Source organism: Phocoena phocoena, chromosome 16 (genome assembly GCF_963924675.1).
Source record: "Phocoena phocoena chromosome 16, mPhoPho1.1, whole genome shotgun sequence".
In the NCBI taxonomy this organism is placed as follows: Eukaryota; Metazoa; Chordata; class Mammalia; order Artiodactyla; family Phocoenidae; genus Phocoena; species Phocoena phocoena.
In genome coordinates, this window is record NC_089234.1 from 82847416 (window position 1) to 82867985 (window position 20570).

The window sequence follows — 20570 nt, forward strand, 5'->3', positions numbered from 1 at the left end:
GGTCTTTATATTCTTGAATGAGGCTGCATATTGAAGAAAAGGACAGAATGGATATGAACTTAGATAGGAAGATGGCTGGCTTGAGGGGTATTTCTTCCACGACTGTAACATCTGGAGGAGGGGTAGTAGGGGACCCACAGTGTGCTCCGGGTGCTGGACCTCGGGGTCCTTGGGGTCGTTCTACTGTGCCCTCTGCTCCTTCAGCCAAAGGCCATGCATTTTAGCTGCAGATTTCTCTACCGCATGGACTGTGTCTGGTAAAGAGAAAGCCAGAGAAGTGATTTTTGGATGAGAAAACCAGAAAGAATCCAGTAATCTTAAAAGATAGAGAGAGAGAGAGAGAGAGAGAGAGAGAGAGAGAGAGAGAAAGAGAGAGAAAGAGAGAAAGGATAAAAAACTTCCTTCAATCTGGAATTTTGCTTAAAAGATTCAGCACAGGTCTTTAGTAGACATGGTTTGGTCAGCTCGATAGAACCTCACCCACCTACTTGAAAACAAACAGAAATGTCAAAGTAATGTTTTTTTTTTAACTTTAAAAAAATGTAAAAGCTGAAGTATAGTTTATTTACAATGTGTTATTTTCTGCTGTACAACGAAGTTATTCAGTTACGTATATACAAGCATATATATATACATTATTTTTTATATTCTTTTCCAAAGTAATGGTTTTTATTTAAATTTGGATTCTCCCTAAAAGAACTCATTGGAGGACACTATTATTATATACTGTATCTGTCTATGTACCTATGCATCATTTATCTGCATCTCCTACTGCAGGCACACACACATTATCTGTCTATACAGGAATGAATACCAGTTTCATAGGGTGGTAACTTATAATAACTGAGTGGTTTTTTTAAAAGAAAAAACATAAAGAATCTTACATTGCAAAATTTTCCAGAACCGTGACTGTGTTAGCACATCTCTCAACCCTCCCACCATGCCCCCACTTCTGGCCCGAAGCCTGAGGTCTGATGTCTCTCTCCCTGGAAACCCGGGCCAGGCCTGTGTGGTCCCTGTGAGGGCTCCTGATCAGAGGCTCCCTGATGGGGACGAAGCACCGGTCATGGTAACCGGCAGCCAGAACTGGATACTCGCCCCAGGTCCTGGCCCCTCCCCATCTTTACCGGTCTAAGCAACCGCCAGGAAAAGCATATTTTCCTCGCAAATCCAAATGCTCTGGCCTTGAAGTAGAAAGATGAGAAAAGCAGCGACAGTGGCAGCAGCGGGAGGGGAAAGAAAGAGGGAGAGGGCTTACGGGGCTGGGAGTGGTGGCTGGTGTGGGGGGGAAGGGGGCCGCAGAGCATCTGCCTTTGTTTCAGGTGTGGGAAGAAACGGAGAAATCAGCGGTTTCAGACTCTCCCTGGGACCCTGAGCAGGAGAGGCTGGAGGCTGCATCATTCACCAGGGGGAAGTTGGCGGCTCACTCCTGGGATCCCACTCATGAGAGAGCGTAGTTTCAAGTGCGCTCAGCTGGGTGCTTGGAGCCCAGCTCTCTGGGGCACAGTCACGTCTTTCTGTCCTGGAGCCCTGGGGACGAGGCCCCCGGCCTCCAGAAGACACACTGCCCGCTCAGGCGCAGAGATCAGGCAGGACCGGACGGCGGCATGTCTTCAGGGTCCCGGGCTCGTCTCACTCCCGTCCCCGCCTGGGTGTCCATCTGTCCACAGGGGCGCAGGGTCCGGGCCCAGGGAGAGGGGAGACAGCAGACAGGCCCGTACTCAGGGGTCCATGCGGGAGAGTGGAGAGAGATGGGGGCGTGTAGCTGAATCCACAAGTCGCGGGGATGGAATCCTGGGGCAGGGAAAATGGCTGTAAAGGACGTTATTTGACGATTTTGAAGAAGCTGGTATTTGGATGAAGAATAGATAGCTGTATCAGTTTTCAATTTTCTGAATTTTTTATAGTGTTATTATGTAAAAGACTATCCTTGTTCTTAGGGGAAAATGCTGAAATATTTAGGGATAAAAGGGAATGATGTCTTTGCAACTTACTTTCAAATGGTTCAGAAAATAACAATTATTAAATATGTAAATATATACATATATGTGTGTGTGTGTATATATATACATATATATATATATATATATAGAGAGAGAGAGAGAGAGAGAGAGAGATGGAGCAAAATCTGAGTAACTGGTGAATAAGGGGTATGGAGGGTCCTTTGTACTATTCCTGAATGACTTCTCTAAAGTTTGAAATTATTTCAAAATAAGAACTTACAAAATAAAAAAGCAGAAGGTATGGAGTTCTTCAGGACCACGTCGTGGGGTGTTTTTCCTCTGTCTGTGTTAGAATCCCTGGGTGTTTAAGGTACAGATGCAGGGGCTCCACCCCTGGAAATCTGCTCCAGCAGGTTCAGGGTGAGCCTGAGGCCAGCAGCTGCCACTTTAAGAAACATTCCTTCTCCGGAAGCTGTGCTTACAATCCAGGTGGGCAGAGGACAGGTGTGCCCTGCAGAGCCTCTTCCTCCCACCGCTGATGTCCCTGGCTCCTCTGAGTTGTGTCTGCAACGTGCAGACTCAGTTCCGAGCTCACCCTGTTGAGGCATGAGGACCAAGTCGCCCACCCAAACCCAGGGTTGCCCCATGTTGACTGGACGCCCTGCTCTTGCCTGTGTCTCTTCACCGACACAGTGGACATGGTGTCCCTAGAGACGGTCTCAGAGTCCTTCAGGCCTCCCAGATCCCAGAGGTGATAGTACGGACACCAGGGAGGGCTCTTTAAAAGGCGGTGGAGGTGTTGCTGCTGATGTGGAGCTGATGGAACCATCAGTAAATGATGAGCTCGGGCAGGGAAGCAGCAGGGAGTGAGGGTATAAAGGACACCAGATAAAGGGAAAGACAGGTGCAGGGCGGGAGGGTGGAGCGCAAAACGTCTTTGAGGTCACGAGTGTGTTTGTTCCCCAGATATGCTATGGCTGCATACCACATGTGTTCCAGGCACTACGTGGGGCGTCGAGTGTAGTAACAGATGCAGCCTGCTCTCTCCTGGCGCTCGCGGGGGACTAGGACAGTGGGAAGGGTGACTCATGAAGGGAATGGCTGTCGTAGTGTTCAGGAAGTTTGGCGCCAGAGGAGGGGGGATGAGGACGGAATTCCTGAATATCAGGAAACCCACTTTTCTGCAGGTCCCATCAGCCTGAAAGACTGTGTGTCCCAATAATAGTAACTATTTAAAAACTCAAAGATTTGCATCTCCAGCTCTCACCAGTGGCTTTGGGAATCATCAGGGGATCCATAACCATGGATCCTTCCCCTCTTTGGGCCCCAGGGGTCCCTCTCTTCCACTAGGTGGGTGGCGCCCATCCTCGCACCCCCGCCTCCCTTTTGCCCTCATGACTCTGGGCTGCGTCTGGCTGCCCCCTGTAGGGAAGGTCTCAACCCCCTCCCTCTCCTCTCCAGAAGGAAATGCACTTGCTTCCTTCTTATTTACCTACTTTTATTTAGCATTTATTTGTTGAGTAGGTAATGCCCTCACAGAGTTGAAAGACAAAAGGTGTAAAGGGTACATGAACATAAAGGCTCTGCCCTTCCACTCTTCCCAGAGGACATGTTTCTTGTGTATATCTCCAGAGACAGTCTCTCTATATTAAGGAATGGATTTTTCTTCATTTTTAAGAACAAATTCTAGTACCTTTTAGATACTGTTTTGTACTTTGCATCTTTCACCTATTTAAAATATATCTTGGGATATGGGAAAAAAATCTGAAAAAAAAATATTTATAATTGAATCGCTTTGCTGTACACCTGAAACTAACACACATATAAATCAACCACACGTCAATAGAAAAATAAAACATATCTTGGAGATGATGCCCCATCGTTACATGAGGAGCTCCTGCATTCTTTCCGTGACTGCAGTGTATTCCATTATATACATGCCCTGTGTTTTAGTTAATTGATTCGCCATTAACAGTTGTTTAGGTTGTTTTCAAACTCTTCCCATTATAATTCACATAAGAATATAATGCAGGTGAAATTCCTAAAAATAGAAGTGCTGAGTGAAAGGATATCGATGGATCCTGCCGGGTGTCCTTCCACTGAAGTCCCGATTGACATGGCCACCGACCATTCACGAGTGCCTATTTTTACCCCACACCTGTCACCATAATAGTTATCATTTTCTGACACTTGCAATTTGTAGGTGAAAAAAAGTGGAGCCCCAATGATATTTTAAACTGCATTCCTCTTACTATAAGTAGATCTGAACATCTTTTCATGTTTATTTTCATTTTATTTTAGAAGAACTTCCCCTTGCCCATTGTCTTGTTCAATTAGTTATTGTTTTTTATCGAAAAGGAGCTCTTTATAATATATCAGGCCAGATTAGCTCTTTATTAGTGATGTGAGTTGCAAAACGTATTTTCCAGTTTGTCATTTGTCTTTTAGCTGTACTTATGTTGGTTTTTGCCACGCAGGTTCTAAAACATTTGTATGTATGTGGTTGATCAATGTTTTTCTTTTATGGCTTCTGTATTTTGTCTCATGGTTAGGAAGATATTCTTTATACCAAAATTATTTTAAAAAAATATCCCAAGGAGTCTTCTCATGCTTTCATGATTTAATTTTTATGTTAAGAATTTAAAACCATACTACATTTGTCCTGGTGTAAGACGTGAAGTGTGAATTCCACTTCATTTTTCCATAGACGGTTATCTGGTTGTCCCAACGTCATACTTAACTATACTGGTTGGAAGTGCTGTCCTTTTCACACACTACATTTTCATTTATGCATGGGTTTACTTATGGACTTTTAATTCTGTCCCATTTATCTGTCTACTTTTCATCGGTACCACGCTATTCCAATGATTAATTACACCATGTCAATATCTACCTGGGCTCACCCATCATCACCCTTCTTTTCCAGAAAAGGTCCAGACGGCTTTGCTGGCTTATTTCTGCATTTGATCCTTAGGATCAGTTTATCTAAACAATCTTGTTAGTATTTTATTAGGATTGTTAACTTATGGGCTATTTATTTATATAGTAGGTTAGGGAGAAGTGACATTTATGACGTTTCCCAGTCTAAGAATATGATAGACTTTTCTATTTTCTCAGGTTACTTTTTTGTGTGTCCTACAGTAACATATTAATTTTTTATAGAGATTTTTACTTATGTCTTGAGTTTTTTTCCCAAGTAACTTTTCTTTTTTCTATTGCAAATTACTCTTTAATACGTCTTGTAACTCACTGTGATTAGTGTATGTTGAAGGATATCAAGTTCATTATTTCTGTATATTAATTTAAAATTCAGTCTCCTTACTGAATTTTCCTATTGCCAGTGAATAAGAAACATTGGGCCGGAGTTTTAATCATTAGAAACTAGTTTTTTACCTCTTCCCATTAATATTTATTCATGGGATAAATTATTTCTCTATCACTGGTCAATTCAAGTTTTCCCATGCTAGTGACTAATGTTGAGTGCTTTTCTCATGAACTGATTTGTCAGTTATGCTGCTAAGTCAGCTCCAGTTATGTTGGTGTATCAGGGGTTTTACGTCATTTATATTGATGCCAGTATTTTTGTCCACTCAGCAAAAAATTTAAATATTGTTCCAGTGAATTCTCTGATTCACTTCTCTTCACTAGTTGATTTATCAAACAGTAGAAGAGCCTATTCATTATAATCCATTACTTCCACCAGAAATTGATTTCTTCTTATTTAATGACTGTTTTTGGTATGTTCTGAAATTCCTTTTGGCAATAATTTGCTTGATGTCCGTACAATTTCTTTGCTTCTATTTGTCACTTTTATTTCATATTTCATTAATTTCTATCTGGATTTTCCCTCAGTTTTTGAGTAGATAAATTTAAAGATAAAAAAGAAAATCTCTTTCGTATACATGCACGTCAGAAATCTGTAATTGTGTTCCAAAACAGCTTTCAGTGGCAGTTATAATGGCAAATTTAAGTTTTAATAAGCTTTTAATAAACATTTTGCATTTTTTGTGTTCTGGTGTCTCTTCCCTGTGTTTGAAAATACATTGTAGGCCCCTTACCACATTGCTCACTCATGTGGTAGGGTTTAGACAGTGCATTTCGGGACCCTGCTGAGAGCTGGGACTCATCCAATTTGGGTTTAGTGGTTTGCAGTCACTTCAGTGTGTAATCAGTTCCTGCTGGTGTCTGGTGATGACCGGCTCCCAGGAATATCTAACAGCCAGTCCTATGGCTGACTCAGGGACATAGGAACCCATTCTACAGCCACCTGCTCCAAGACAGAGTGGACAGAGACGGCCGTCCTAACTCATTGCAGTAATGATATCTCATCTCTGCCAATATTCAACAGCATACAACCACATGAAGGCTAAAGGTCTTCCTGGGCCACGGAAGGTTGGTGCAGGCCCGGCCTCCCAAGCCTCGTGCAAAGCACCTCTGCACCTACGTAGGCCCTGAGCTTCTCTAGTTTCTCTCAGATAATCAAAGGTCTTTTGGTGACATCTGATCACAAAACTCCATCTCAACGAGGTGATTATAATGTCCAGGCCTGCGTAATAATGAGAACTTCTACTTGATTCAAAGTTGCGCCAACCCTTGCATCACCTGCTGGACCTTCTTCAGGTTGGGACTGGGGGGGTATACCAGGGTCATGTGTTGAGATGTTCTGGGGATTTGAACCCCCAAAGCAGCCTCCTCCCTGCACAGAGGAGCTTCACCCTGTGTCCAGCCCACGTCAGACCACACTAGATCGAGAAGTGGATTGTTGTGGTGAGCCACTGAGATTTCGGGGTCTGTGGTTTGGACAGTATGGCCAAGCCCATTCTCACCAATATGAGGGTGTAGTTAGCGCTGCAGGCACTCTAAAAGCATATGTGCTCTTTCCAGGTTTAAGATTGATCTGAGGCTTCCTTTGTGACCTTGGGAAGCACCTTCCTGGGGCCTCAGCACCCTCATCTCTTAAGTGGAGTGCAGGGCTCAGTGAACCCAGGTGTCCCTCCCAGCTCTCACACTTAGCATCTTAGATTCAGTAGAGAGCAGTGGATGTGTATAAATCTTCAGTACCTTGGACCCAGATGCCAGCAAACCTCACCAGCAAGACAGCCTAGCATGGTGGTTATAACATGGACGTCAGAGCCGGGCTCCCTAGTTTCATATCCTTCCTTCCCCAGTATAAGCTGTGTGAACTTAGGTAGGTTAATCAACCTCTCTCTGACTCAATTTTCCATCATTTTTCATACTTTTTCTTCTAGAGGTCTTGTACATATTTTGTTAGACTTATACCTAAGTATTTCATTTTGGGGGTGCACTGGGTTTTTAGTTTCAAATTCCACTTGTTCATAACTGGTACATAGAAAGGTGTTTGACTTTTGCATATTAACCTTATATCTTGCAGTCTTGCTATAATTGCTTCTTAGGTCCAGGAGTTTGTTTGTTTGTTTTTGATTCTTTTAAATTTCTACCCGGACAGTCATGCCCTCTGTGAACAATGACAGCTTTGTTTCTTCCTTCTCAAACTTAGATCACTTATTTCCTTTTCTTATTGCATTGGCTAGGACTTCTAGTACGACACTGAAAGCAAATGGTGAGAAGGGATCCATTACTTAATTTTTTAAATTTATTTTATCTATTTTTTGGCCACACTGTGCGACATGCAGGATCCTAGTTCCCCGACCAGGTGTTGAACCTGTGCCCCTGCAGTGGAAGCGCTGAGTCCTAACCACTCGACCTCCAGAGTGCTCCCCCATTACTTTTTAAATGGAGACAATAATGGGATCTGCCCAGTAGAGTTCTTTCAAGGTTTTGGAAATCAGTGCCTATAAAGTGCTGAGATGAGACGTGGAACTTGGTAAGCACTGCGGAAGCGTAAATTCCTCAGGGCTCCCTTTGCCTGGCTGACCCCAGATGGGTTAAGTGACTTCACCCGTGCTCAGGTCAGGTGAGAGAGCTGGGGCTTGGGCTCAAGGACGTTAGATCCAGTAAGCTATCACTGCCAGAGTTGCTTTTCCTGATCAACGGGTTTCTTGCCACACCTGCATCACGAAGCCGAGAAGTGACACGGGCTCATTATTAAAAACTCTCCATTGTTTCCAGTTTAATTCCAGCTGAGGATGGAAGCCACAGCCCCTTTCTTCACTTATTGTGGTTACCTTCAAGATGTGAACTTGAAGCACCCTTGAACCGCCCCTTCCTTGGGAAGGATAACCCCGAAGCTGCCCAAGGCCATGTCCTGCCCAGCAGGAGCTCTGGGGCCCCGGAGGAGGAAGGGGTGCTGAGCCTCAGAGGGGCGGCCCCCAGACTGTTCTCAGACCCCTCCCGGCAGCAGTGGTGTCGGGAGTGGGGCTCAGCTCTCAGGAGCTCGGTGTGTCCCTGCACCGGCTGAGGAAAGAGGCCGTCTCTGGACCTCTCATGCCGAGAACCTCAGCCCTGAGCGCCACCCACAGTCTCCGCCTGTTTGTGGGAATGCTTAGCAAACTCAGGTCTTCTAAGCAAATCCATCCTGGGAGGAAAGAGAGGTGCCTTGGCCTGAGCTCGGACTCCTAGGCTTATTTCTGGATTCACCCGGTGACTTCCTGATCTTGGAGTCCTTCAGCCTCCCTGGGATTTTCTCACTTGCCTCTAAAATGGGCATTTGAGAAGCCGCCAAGTCCCTAAGCCACAGTGGGGAGCTGACAGTGTCCGGGAGTGGCTGGCCCTCCTGCTACTGAGCCGGGGAGAGTATCGACAAGCCCTCCTTCCTCCCCCCACCCCTTCTCCTCCCTTGATAGCAAGGGACAGAGTCCATTTCTGACCACAGTCAAGAGATTTGGAAAGTAACTGAAAAGTCCTACTTACTTAAGGAAAAGTCTTTAGAAAGAACTCACCGATCTTTAGACATTCTTTGGGCTCTAGCCTTAATTTGCAGTCACTGGGCAGTCAGCACAGGGGGCGGGACAAGCCATCCCTGCTGCTGGAAAGCTTAGAGGGTGAGTAAATTAGAATTCCTGTCGTAGAACTGCGCAAGGCCCAGCAAAATGTCTTCATCAGGGTACCGTTGACAATCTGATAACCCGAAGGCAGCAGCATTTACTGTGGTTTAGTAGGAGTCTGACCAGGAATGAATTACTGCAGCCTTTTCATTGGAAAAAAATCCTGCCCCAGATCCTTTGTCACCACGAGTGCCTGCTGGCCGGACCTGACCTTCTTTAATAAAGCTGCTTCCTAAGGCTTTGAGAGCAGAACTTAATTAACCGGGCAGAAGAGAGGACAATATTAATGCTGGGATGACGGGAAGGGGAGGCTGGTCTTTTCTGTGCTGGGTGTAGCCCTCACCCCCGGGAAAGCTGTAACGTGAAGTGACCTCATACCGTGGATGGCTTCTCTCTGCAGCAGAGACTAATGTCCATTTCAAGAGCACCTTCTGCCTGGCCTGGGGACAGCAGCAGGGTCACAGCCAAATGTCAGAGGAGACCCCCTGCTCTCCAGGCCTGCAGGTGTGCAGGGCAGTCCAGCGTGCTTAGCGATCTGCATATTCCCACTGCAACGTGTGACATCTGGCCCCAGGCACATTCTATGCAGCGTGGGGCATTGGAGTGATGCTCTGTAAAGGGGTGAGGGTTTGCTGTTTGAGAGTCTAAGACCCCTGGCTGGAATCCACAGGGACGTTTCAGGATGTGGTCCAGGGGAAGAGCTGCTCAGGACCTGGAGAGGGTAGGGGCAAAGGCCCCCAGAAGAAATCTGCCCTGCTGCTGGGGCCTGACCTGTGGGAGCCCTCGCATCCCCGGCCCTGGGTGTGGTGACCTGTCTCCCCGCTCCCCCTCAGCTTATCAAGGTGAAGGGGAAGATGGTGGGCACTCACCTCTACCGCCAGCTGCCGAGGACGGCTCTTCCCAGGTTTGGGGTTCTGGACTTCAGATGTAGGTTTAAGACTCTGAGCACGTTGAACACTGTGGCAGACGGCCAGGAGGGGAGGGGGCTCAGGCTTAGGGTGGATGAACTGCGGACCTCAGGGGGGTTCAGCTAACAGATGACATGGGGGAGGTGAAGCGGGGGAAGGGGCAGGAAGTGGGCAGTCGTTTCAGACCAGCTTCTGGGCCCCTCCCCTGCTGCTGATGCCGAGGGGAGGGGACACACCAGCCGCCACTTGACACCCAGCTACCTCTCTTTTAGTGCACGGCCACCACCCACCCACTGACAGTGCTGAAGTGTGGAGGGGGCCGGTTTGCCCAGCATCCCTGCAGCGGCCAAGGGCGGAGGGGCTCAGGATCCGTGGGACTGACCCGGCGTGGAGCCGGGCTCCGCCTCTGCATTCGTGGCTACAGAGGAGAAGACGACTCTGCTTTGGAAGGAGACTGCTGAGATCTAGGTTCCATCACTTACCATGTGGCAGCCTGGGGAAAGTCTCCAACTGTCAGGGGCCCATATGAACGCGCATGCTCAGAATGGCAGGGCGTGACCGGGGAGGCTTTTAGGATGCAGGAGAGATCCTGGTCCTGTCATTGTGTCTCCCCCGAGTGAGAAATGAAGCCTCTCAAGTCGTAAGCCTCTGAGACACACTGTCAGAGGCAGAAGGCGCTCAGATGTGCGTGTCCAAATGTGGGGAGGCTGGGCTGTGAGCCGCGCTGGAAATTGGAAACAGCCTTACAGTGAAGCGCGACTGATGGTGTCACTCGGGGAAGTAATGGAGGCTCCTCGTATCCAGATGACTGTGTTAAAGAGAGCATCTTAGAATTTTCAGACGCCGAGTGGTGCGCGCTGCAGCGGCTTCATCCTGTGGTCTGCGCTCCCAGGGCGAGGGGTTCACACATCCCGGGCCCTGAGTGGAGGATGGTGCGGGGAGGGGGCTGGGCTGCCCTCTCTGCCTCGCTTCTCCTCCAGCCTGGGTGAAAGCTGGCAGCGCTCCTGTTGCTGAGATGATTCTGTGATCGTAGCGCTTTTGTTCCCTGGGGCTGCATGAGCTGGTGTAGGGCGAGCACAGCCGTCATCTTGGTGGCTGGGTAGGGGGCGTGGAGGGAGGGTGGACAGAGGGCTGAGAACCCAGCTTTGAACCCAGACCCCACCCCAGCCCCGACGTGTGCCCTCCTGCCGGTGCCCCTCCGTCTCCCAGGAGGCCACGAGTGGGGCTCTTCCGACTCAAACACGGCTTCTCCGTGTTCTTTTATTTTTTGATGCAAAATTTTTTTTAATCTAAAAATTCATTTCCCAGGGCTAATTAAGAGCCAAGGTCTGCCAATTTGTATCAGTTTTCTTGACCAAAAAGAGCTATTCAGCGTTTTCTTCAAAGTAAGATAATATATAATAGATTTTGATAAATCTTTCTAAATGAGGACATGATACTGCAGGCAGTTCAAGGAAAAATAGCGTTAACTTTTTCTTTGGTGTAACCAAAAGGATATCCAAACATTAGCAGATGTTGACATTTGAAGTGATACAAAATTGCCGAATGGAAGTTTAAACTCTGGCTTAAATTAGAAAAGCTGTGGCCTGTCTTGTCCTCATACTGTAGGAAAGATACACATACAACCCACATCTGCCTGTGTGCTTTTGAGCATCCCAGATCTAAAGTCATACCAAACTGCAGAAGTGTATTTGGTCAAAGCAGAGGGAGCCCCCACGTGTGCCAGGGAGATGTCTCAGGGGCCCGGCACCTGGCTCAGCGGAGTCCCGTGGGCACCCTCCTGGGTGTACAATGCATTGTCCCCTCGCCCCACCCGTGACAGCTTCGTGGGAAGTGTGACTGCTGTGCAGGCGGGGCTGCTCTGTCCTGGAGACACTAGAGGTTCCCAAGGGCAAGGTTGAGCCCATGTTCCTGGAAAGGGGTTCTCCACGCCACGTGAGGCTGCTCGGGCTCCTGGCCCCGCCAGCCCAGGAAGTCACCTCATCCCAGCCTCCTGTGGATGCTGGCCAAACCCCCAACCCTCCCCAAGCCCACTCCCTGGGGCGGACGCCATGTGAAGCCAGCCTACTGTTTTTCAAGCACCAGCTTTGTGCCAGGGACTCGCACACGTGCCCTCCTTGAATCTTGACGATTGCTCTGCCAGGGAGACTCTGTTAGGCTCACTTTACAACGTGGAAGCTGATACTCACCCAAGCATAGGCCTTGCTCAAGGCCACGGGGCCGCTGGGGTGGAGCCCGGCCCCGCTGGCCCCGGAGCCAAGTCTCCCAGCGGACTGCCCTGCACACAGGCCCCTGGCTGGCAGCCGGCTGCAGAGTGGACGCACACACAGGACATGGGACATGTGGAGCCAGAGTGGAGGGACCAATAGCCCAGAAAGTATTGCCAGAGCCACTCTCAGACTCGTGGCTTCTTACCTTTCTTTCTGTTTTTAAAATCTGGAGCCAAGAGTCCTTGCCCCTAGACTCAGTGCAACTGGGAAGTTTTTCTGCTCCGGGCTGTCTGTTTCCATGGATAAAATGGAAGTAATAAAAATAACAGCAGGACTCTGAAAAGTATGGAGCATTAATGTCCAGAAAACATTTACTGCTTTGGAAAGCCTATCAATCGAAGGGCTTTTTGTGCTAATGAAAGTAAAATGCATGAAAGCGCAAGAACCCCACAAACTGTGTATAATTTCAGAAGTGAACTGAAGGACAGGAGAACAGCAATCGAGTTCAACCGGGGCTTAACCCAGCCTCCCATTGCGGGAGAAAACCCTGGATGCCACAGATTTCATCCCTGTAAAGCTTAGTGAGTCAGTGACAAGTCCTGCAGCCAGTCAGATTCCGTATTGGAAGCATTACATTATGGGGCAAAGGCTCATTGGTTGTCTGGCCCCTGAGACCCACCCCCAAGCCTCTGGCCAGTGTAAAACGGCTTGTCCTGGGGTGGGGGTGGGGGCGAGACAGGGCCTCCCAGAGTAATGCTCGGTCCAGCTTCGAGCATCCGTTTCAGAAGGCTGTCTTTACCTGGAGGTTGCTTCCTGGGGGACCTGGCCATGCTTCCCTCCTGCGTGTCGGTTTCCAGATCCATAATGAGAGGGGACTGGACTGGAACGGGGCAGGACTCCTGCGGCAGAGGGTCCCCTGGGCCCTGGCCATGCCTGTGGCTGTGGTTTCACGGGCGCACAGCCTACCTCCCATCCGCTGTCTCACGGCGGAAGTGAGTTGTGGTGGGGCCTCTGGCCTGCAAAGCCGTCCCGTTGCCTCTCTGCCCCTTTACAGACATAGTCTGTGGCCCCTGGACTAGAGGACTGAGCAGGTCTGTACTCTGGCATTGTAAGGTCAGTTCTTAAATTCCCAACGAACTTTCAGGCCCTCGCCAGTGGCGCATTTGCTTGAAGAAATATTTGTAGCAAATCCCTTTACAGACGCTCCCTCGCAGTTTGTGTGGTGGGGTGTGAGCCATGGCGATGCTGAGCTCCCTTGTTGCCCACGGTCCGCTGCACCAGGAAGGCCACAGCAAGGAGGAGGTACAGGGTCACCTCCTCCACTCTGTCTCAGGAGCTGAATCCATCCCCGGGCTTGCATCCCCTCCGCCCATGTGGAAGGCGGCACCCCTGGAAGGGTAGCAGGTGTGAGGAATGCCCCGGAAGCACATGCCCTGCTGTCGAGAGGCACAGGGCACTGAGGCCCCTAAGGTCTTCGGGATCCCGGTGAGGCTGGGCCGAGGGGGCAGCTGGATGGGGCCGGTCAGGCCCATCCCGGGCTGGCACTGCAGCTGTGTCTTCGGCTAAGGCAGTGAAGTGTGGCCAAAACGTGGCCTGTCTGGTTTCGTGGGAGCCCGTGGCCTACCAGTTCGTTCTCAATCAGCTCACGTGTGGTACCTGTGAAGATGCTCAGGCAAACAACGAATGGGTCACTGAGGAGATAAAATACACCTGGAGACTTATGAAAATGAAAACAGAATGATCCAAAACCTATGGGATGCCGCAAAAGCAGTTTTAAGAGGGAAGTTTACAGCCATACGAGCCTACTTCAGGAAACAAGAAAAATCTCAAATAAACAACCTAACCTTACACCTAAAGGACCAGAAAAAGAAGAACAAACAAAACCCAAAGTTAGTAGAAGGAAAGAAATCATAAATGTCAGAGTCGAATAAATGAAATAGAGACTAAGAAAACAATAGAAAATTTCAATGAAACTAAAAGCTGGTTCTTTGAAAAGATAAAGAACATTGATAAACCTTTAGCCAGACTCGTCAAGAAAAGAAGAGAGAGGGTCCATTTTAAGAAATGAAAAATAAGTTACAACTGACACCACAGAAATATGAAAGATCGTGAGAGATTATTATGAACAATTGTATGTCAATAAAAAGGACAACCTAGAAGAAATGGACAACTTCCTAGAAATGTACAATCTCCCAAGACTGAATCAGGAAAAATAAAAAATATCAACAGACCAATTACCAGTAATGAAATTGAATCAGTAATTAAAAAACACACACACACAGAACTCTCAACAAAGCCCAGGACCAGACGGCATCACAGGCAAATTCTACCAAACATTTAGAGAAGAGTTAACACCTATCCTTCTGAAACTATTCAAAAAAATTGCAGAGGAAGAAACACTCCCAAACTCATTCTGTGAAGCCACCATCACCCAGAGGCCAACACCAGACTAAGGTGCCACAAGAAAAGAAAATTACAGGCCAATATCACTGATGAACATAGATGAAAAAATCCTCAACAAAATACAGTTGATCCTTGAACAGCACAGGAGTTGGGGATGCCGACTCCCTGTGCAGTTGAAACACTGCATATAGTCCGACTGTGGATCGTGTGATACCATAATACATATTTTCAATTCCCTAATGATGTTGAACATGTTTTCCTGGGCTTATTGGGCATTTGTATATATTCTTTAGAGAAATGTCTTGCATGTCCTTTGCCCATTTTAAAATTGGGCTGTTTGTCTTTTTACTGTTGAGTTGTAAGTGTTCTTAGTATGTCATATGGTATCAGATATATGATGTGCAAATGTTTTTCCCCATCCTTTGGGTTATCTTTTCATTTTCTTGATGTTTCTGAGTTTCTAAAGCATGCAGATACGAGGGTTTCTGTGGTTATCACACTTAGATGGTTTTCAGGAATGACGTCACGTAATGAGGGAAACAGTTCCAAACATCAGTTTTAAAAATGCCTTCTCCAGCACACAATTTTCTTTCTAAAAGACTTTTCTCACTCCTAGTTATAGCATTACCTTCACCTTGTGGATTAAGAGGATTTTAAATTTTTATTTACACATCTTTGTAGTATCTGCTGGCAGGCGTACTGTTGAGTGCCACTTGTCATCGTAGGAAATGCCAGCCGATTTGGACCGTCTTGTACAAGACAATAGTTGGTTTGACAAGTCTTTTAAGCATCTTGCCATGAGGCAGCCATTGTGGTACAAAAATTTCATGGTTACTCAAATTGAAAGTTTAAAGGTCTTGTTTTTATAAAACTACCCACATCGGTGACATGAGCAGAACTTAATGAATTGATGTCAACCTCTATGCCACAGTTACTTGCCTGCAAATGAATTTCAAGTGAGGTGCTATTTGTAAACCTAACCCCAGAATTTCTTTTTTTTTAAAATTAAGTTTAATTAATTAATTTTTTTATACAGCAGTTTCTTATTAGTTATCTATTTTATACATATTAGTGTATATATGTCAATCCCAATCTCCCAATTCATCCCCTGCATCGCACTTCCTCCCCTTGGTGTCCATAAGTTTGTTCTGTACATCTGTGTCTCTATTTCTGCCTTCCAAACCAGTTCATCTGTACCATTTTTCTAGATTCCACATATATGCATTAATATACGGTATTTTTCTCTTTCTGACTTATGTCACTCTGTATGACAGTCTCTAGATCCATCCACATCTCTACAAATGATGCAATTTCATTCCTTTTTATGGCTGTGTATATTCCATTGTATACATGTACCAAATCTTCTTTATCCATTCATCTGTCGATGGACACTTAGGTTGCTTCCATGACCTGGCTATTGTAAAAAGAGCTGCAATGAACACTGGGGTGCACGTGTCCTTTTGAATTATGGTTTTCTCTGGGAATATGCCCAGTAGTGGGATTGCTGGGTCATATAGTAATTCTATTTTTAGTTTTTTAAGGAACTTCCATACTGTTCTCCATAGTGGCTGTATCAATTTACATTCCCAACAACCGTGCAAGAGGGTTCCCTTTTCTTCACACCCTCTCCAGCATTTGTTGTTTGTAGATTTTCTAATGATGCCCATTCTAACCGGTGTGAGGTGATATCTCATTGTAGTTTTGATTTGCATTTCTCTAATAATTAGTAATGTTGAGCAGCTTTTCACGTGCCTCTTGGCCATCTGTATGTCTTCTTGGAGAAATGTCTATTTAGGTCTTCTGCCCATTTTTTGATTGGGTTGTTTGTTTTTTTAATATTGAGCTACATGAGCTGTTTATATATTTCAGAGATTAATCCTTTGTCCATTGATTCATTTGCAAATATTTTCTCCCATTCTGAGGGTTGTCCTTTTGTTTTGTTTATAGTTTCCTTTGCTGTGCAAAAGCTTTTAAGTTTCATTAGGTCCCATTTGTTTATTTTTGTTTTTATTTCCATGACTCTAGGAGGTGGGTCAAAAAAGATCTTGCTGTGATTTATGTCAGAGTGTTCTTCCTATGATTTTCCTCTAAGAGTTTTATAGTGCCCGGTCTTACATTTAGGTCTTTAATCCATTTTGAGTTTATTTTTGTGTATGGTGTTAGGGAGTGTTCTAATTTCATTCCTTTACATGTAGCTGTCCAGTTTTCCCAGCACCACTTATTGAAGAGACTGCCTTTTCTCTTGTATATCCTTGCCTCCTTTGTCATAGATTAGTTGACCATAGGTGCATGGGTTGATCTCTGGGCTTTCATTCCTGTTCCATTGATCTATATTACTGTTTTTGTGCCAGTACCATACTGTCTTGATTACTATAGCTTTGTAGTATAGTCTGAAGTCAGGGAGTCTGATTCCTCCAGCTCCTTCTTTTCCCTCAAAATTGCTTTGGGTATTTGGAGTCTTTTTTTGTCTCCATACAAATTTTAAGATTTTTTTGTTCTAGTTCTGTAGAAAATGCCATCAGTAATTTGATAGGGATTGCATTGAATCTGTAGATTGCTTTGGGTATTATAGTTGTTTTCACAATACTGATTCTTCCAATCCAAGAACATGGTATATCTCTCCATCTATTTGGGTCATCTTTGACTTCCTTCATCAGTGTCTTATAGTTTTCTGAGTACAGGTCCTTTACCTCCTTAGGTAGGTTTATTCCTAGGTAATTTTTTCTTTCTGATGCAATGATAAATAGATTGTTTCTTGATCTTTTGTTGCTAGTGTATAGGAATGCAAGAGATTTCTGTGCGTTAATTTTGTATCCTGCAACTTTACCAAATTCATTGATTAACTCTAATAGTTTTCTGGTGGCATCTTTAGGATTCTCTATGTACAGTATCATGTCACCTGAAAACAGTGACAGTTTTACTTCTTCGTTTCCAATTTGTATTCCTTTTATTTCTTTTCTTCTCTGATTACCATGGCTAGGACTTCCAAAACTATGTTGAATAATAGTGGCGAGAGTGGACATCCTTGTCTTGTTCCTGATCTTGGAGGAAATGCTTTCAGTTTTTCACCATTGAGAATGATGTTTGCTGTGGGTTTGTCATATATGGCCTTTATTATGTTGAGGTAGTTTCCCTCTATGCCCACTTTCTGGATAGTTTTTATCATAAATTGGTGTTGAATTTTGTCAAAAGCTTTTTCTGCATCTACTGAGATGATCATATGGTTTTTATTCTGCAATTTGTTAATATGGTATATCACATTGATTGATTTGCATATATTGAAGAATACTTGAATCCCTGGGATAAATGCCACTTGATCGTCATGTATGATCCTTCTAATGTGTTGTTGGATTTTGTTTGCAAGTATTTTGTTGAGGATTTTTGCATCTATGTTCATCAGTGATATTGGTCTGTAATTTTCTTGTTTTGTAGTATCTTTGGCTGGTTTTGGTATCAGGGTGATGGTGGCCTCATAGAATGAGTTTGGGAGTGTTTCTTCTTCTGCAATTTTTGGGAAGATTTGAGAAGGATGAGTGTTAGCTTGTCTTTAAATGTTTAATACAATTCACCTGTGAAGCCATCTGGTCCTGGACTTTTGTTTGTTGGAAGATTTTTAATCACAGTTTCAATTTCATTCCTTGTGATTGGTCTGTTCATATTTTCTATGTCTTCCTGGTTCAGTCTTAAAAGGTTATACCTTTCTAAGAATTTGTCCATTTCTTCCAGGTTGTCCATTTTATTGGCATAGAGTTGCTTGTAGTAGTCTCTTAGGATGCTTTGTATTTCTGCAGTGTCCATTGTAACTTCTCCTTTTTCATTTCTAATTTCATTGATTTGAGTCCTCTCCCTCTTTTACTTGATGAGTCTGGCTAAAGGTTTATCAATGTTGTTTATTTTCTCAAAAAACCAGCTTTTAGTTTTATTCATCTTTGCTATTGTTTTCTTTGTTTCTATTTTATTTATTTCTGCTCTGATCTTTATGATTTCTTTCCTTCTACTAACTTTTTTTTTGTTGTTGTTGTTCTTTCTCTAATTCCTTTAGGTGTAAGGTTATATTGTTTGAGATTTTTCTTGTTTCTTGAGGTAGGATTGTATTTCTATAAACTTAGAACTGCTTTTGCTGCAACCCATATATTTTGGATTGTCGTGTGTTCGTTATCATTTGTCTGTAGGTATTTTTTGATTTCCTCTTTGATTTCTTCAGTGATCTCTTGGTTATTTAGTAACATATTATTTATCCTCCACATGCTTGTTTTTCACATTTTTTCCTTGTAACTTATTTCTAATCTCATAGCATTGTGGTTGGAAATGATGCTTGATATGAGTTCAATTTTCCTAAATTGAAGAATAAAAACCATATGATCATCTCCATAGATGCAGAGGCTTGATTTGTGAAGATGTGATCTATCCTGGAGAATATTCCATGTGCACTTGAGAAGAAAGTGTAATCTGCTGTTTTGGGATGGAATGTCTTATAATACCAATTAAATATCTGTCAATATCTATCTGGTCTATTGTGTCATTTAAAGCTTGTGTTTCTTTGCAGCCAGTTAAGCCGACTGTGCTCTTTTCCCCATGGGGGCCCGGTGCGCAATGGCTGCAAACAGCAGCCTCCTCGGTAGTGTATGCGGCCTGTTGCCTGTACGGGTTGCCCTAAGGGACCTTGGAGACAGCCCTTTCCGGTGGACATTCATGACTGGCATGCTGTTCCCAATCTAGGCTCCAGACAGGTATGCGTGGTGCCTTTGGAAAGCCCCAGGGCACAGTGGCCAGGGTCCACATTGGCCAGGTCATAATGTCCATCCGCACCAAGCTGCAGAACAAGGAGCATGTGATTGAGGCCCTCCGCAGGGCCAAGTTCAAGTTCCCTGGCCGCCAGAAGATCCACATCTCCAAGAAGTGGGGATTTACTAAGTTTAATGCAGATGAGTTTGAAAACATGGTGGCAGAAAAGCGGCTCATTCCGGATGGCTGTGGGGTCAAGTACATCCCTAATCGTGGCCCGCTGGACAAATGGCGGGCCCTGCACTCGTGAGAGCCTTGGCGCTGCCCCCTCCCCACCTATGACCACTAATAAACTCTACTTTCTTCTCCTGAAAAAAAAAAAAAAAAAAAGCCTGTGTTTCCTTATTAATTTTCTTTTTGGATGATCTGTCCATTGGTGTAAGTGAGGTGTTAAAGTTCCCCACTATTATTGTGTTACTGTTGATTTCCTCTTTTATAGCTGTTAGCAGTTGCCTTATGTATTGAGGTGCTCCTATGTTGGGTGCATATATATTTGTAATTGTTATATCTTCTTCTTGGATTGGTCCCTTGATCATTATGTAGTGTCTTTTCTGGTCTCTTGTAACATTCTTTATTAAAGTCTATTTTATCTGATATAAGTATTGTTACTCTAGCTTTCTTTTGATTTCACTTTGCATGGAATATCTTTTTCCATCCCCTCACTTTCAGTCTGTATGTGTCCCTAGGTCTGAAGTGGTTGTCTCCTAGACAGCATATATATGGGTCTTGTTTTTGTATCCACTCAGCAAGCCTGTGTCTTTTGGTTGGAGCATTTAATCAATTCACATTTAAGGTAATTATTGAAATGTATGTTCCTATCACCATTTTCTTAATTGTTTTGGGTTTGTTTTTGTAGGTCCTTTTCTTCTCTTGTGTTTCCCACTTAGAGAAGTACCTTTAGCATTTGTTGTAGAGTTGGTTTGGTGGTGCTGAATTCTCTTACCTTTTGCTTGTCTGTAAAGCTTTTGATTTCTCTGTCAAATCTGAATGAGATCCTTGCCAGTTAGAGTAGTCTTGGTTGTAGGTTCTTTCCTTTCATCACTTTAAATATATCATGCCACTCTCTTCTGGCTTGTAGAGTTTCTACTGAGAAATCAGCTGTTAACCTTATGGGAGTTCCCTTCTATGTTATTTTTCTCTTGTTGCTTTTAATAACTTTTCTTTGCCTTTAATTTTTCTCAGTTTGGTTACTATGTGTCTCAGCATGTTTCTCCTTGGTTTTATCCTGCCTGGGACTCTGTGCACTTCCTGGACTTGGGTGGATATTTCCTTTCCCATGTTAGGGAAGTTTTCAACTATAATATCTTCAAATATTTTCTCGGGTCCTTTCTCTCTCTCTTCTCCTACTGGGACCCC

The 20570-nt window shown here is 44.9% G+C and overlaps 1 non-coding gene across 1 annotated transcript; it reads left to right on the top strand.

The window, feature by feature from the left end:
- Positions 1–18969: 18969 nt before the first annotated feature.
- LOC136136776 (small nucleolar RNA SNORA70) lies at positions 18970–19104 on the top strand. Its single transcript, XR_010656705.1, has one exon. It is a non-coding gene; the product is annotated as a small nucleolar RNA SNORA70 (small nucleolar RNA).
- The last annotated feature ends 1466 nt before the right edge of the window (positions 19105–20570 follow it).